Below are 1235 nucleotides of genomic sequence, written 5' to 3'. Positions count from 1 at the left end.
ACACGAAAAGAAATTTCTAACCAGCTGGTGGGATACGAACCCACGCCCTTGCGGACTGACACCTGAAGCCAGCGCCTTAGACCACTCGGCCAAACTGTCGATGAGTGCTTCAAGATTCATAGCCGAGGTGATGCATCGCTCTGCCAGACCAAAGGGCACAGAAATGGGTTGAACGGTATCTGCGAGCTGCGATGGCGCAATATCGATCAGAAGGTTTTGGTCTTGCACTACCTCGCTTCTGAAAAGGTCTCGGATTTTAATACAACACCAGTCAGGTATATAGACTGACAGCTGTGGAGTTCGAACCCACGCCCTTTCGGGCTGGCGCCTTAAGCCAGCGCCTTAGACCACTCGGCCAAACTGTCGATGAATGCTTCAAAAATCATAGCGGAGAAGATGCGTTACACTATAGGACATGACACAAAAACGGTTTCGAACCGTTCCCGCGGAATGCGTTCTTCATCAAATCACACGAAAAGAAATTTCTAACAGCTGTGGGATACGAACCCACGCCCTTGCGGACTGACGCCTGAAGCCAGCGCCTTAGACCACTCGGCCAAACTGTCGGTAGGTGATTCAAAAATCATAGCGGAGAAGATGCGTTACACTATAGGACATGACACAAAAACGGTTTCGAACCGTTCACGTCATGCCGTTCGCAGTTGATGGAGGTTCTGTGATGGGAGTTTTGGCAATATGTCACGGACGAGGGTGGATCTCACAAACCCATGTGGGAAGCAGTCCACGTCCGTGACGCATTCAGTGCCCGGGATAAAACACGGCTATACCAATCAGCCACCGTGCAGATCCCGGGTGAATGCCCCCCATCTCAGATAGAAAAAAAATATAAACACCGTCACACCCAAGATAGCTCGTCTGATGCCTAACTAAGAGTGCTTGAGGGTTTCCAACAGGAAGTCTCAAGCACTCTGGGGGAACTTTCTCTGTACTTGGGTGTGTGGTCCGAAGGTGATCAGACTGGATCACTGCTTTAGCAACGACTTGACGTCTTGCTTTTCTCTTGAAATTCCGTCATCTGTCTTTCGGCTATCCGTGAACTTGCTCTCTTGGGAGACCTTCACTCACGTCATGCCGTTCGCAGTTGATGGAGGTTCTGTGATGGGAGTTTTGGCAATATGTCACGGACGAGGGTGGATCTCACAAACTCATGTGGGAAGCAGTCCACGTCCGTGACGCATTCAGTGCCCGGGATAAACACGGCTATACCAATCAGC

General features: G+C 50.5%; 3 non-coding genes across 3 annotated transcripts; all 3 read right to left on the bottom strand.

Moving 5' to 3' along the window:
• Positions 1-18: 18 nt before the first annotated feature.
• Positions 19-99, bottom strand: Pmar_PMAR012116. The gene has a single exon. It is a non-coding gene; the product is annotated as a tRNA-Leu (tRNA).
• A 186-nt stretch (positions 100-285) lies between these two features.
• On the bottom strand, positions 286-365 carry Pmar_PMAR012115. Its single transcript has one exon. It is a non-coding gene; the product is annotated as a tRNA-Leu (tRNA).
• Positions 366-486: 121 nt separating this feature from the next.
• Pmar_PMAR012114 lies at positions 487-566 on the bottom strand. The gene has a single exon. It is a non-coding gene; the product is annotated as a tRNA-Leu (tRNA).
• Positions 567-1235: the final 669 nt, after the last annotated feature.

Source organism: Perkinsus marinus (genome assembly GCF_000006405.1).
Source record: "Perkinsus marinus ATCC 50983 genomic scaffold scf_1104296947378, whole genome shotgun sequence".
NCBI classification, from domain to species: domain Eukaryota; phylum Perkinsozoa; order Perkinsida; family Perkinsidae; genus Perkinsus; species Perkinsus marinus.
This window is presented reverse-complemented; position numbering and strand designations above follow the sequence as displayed.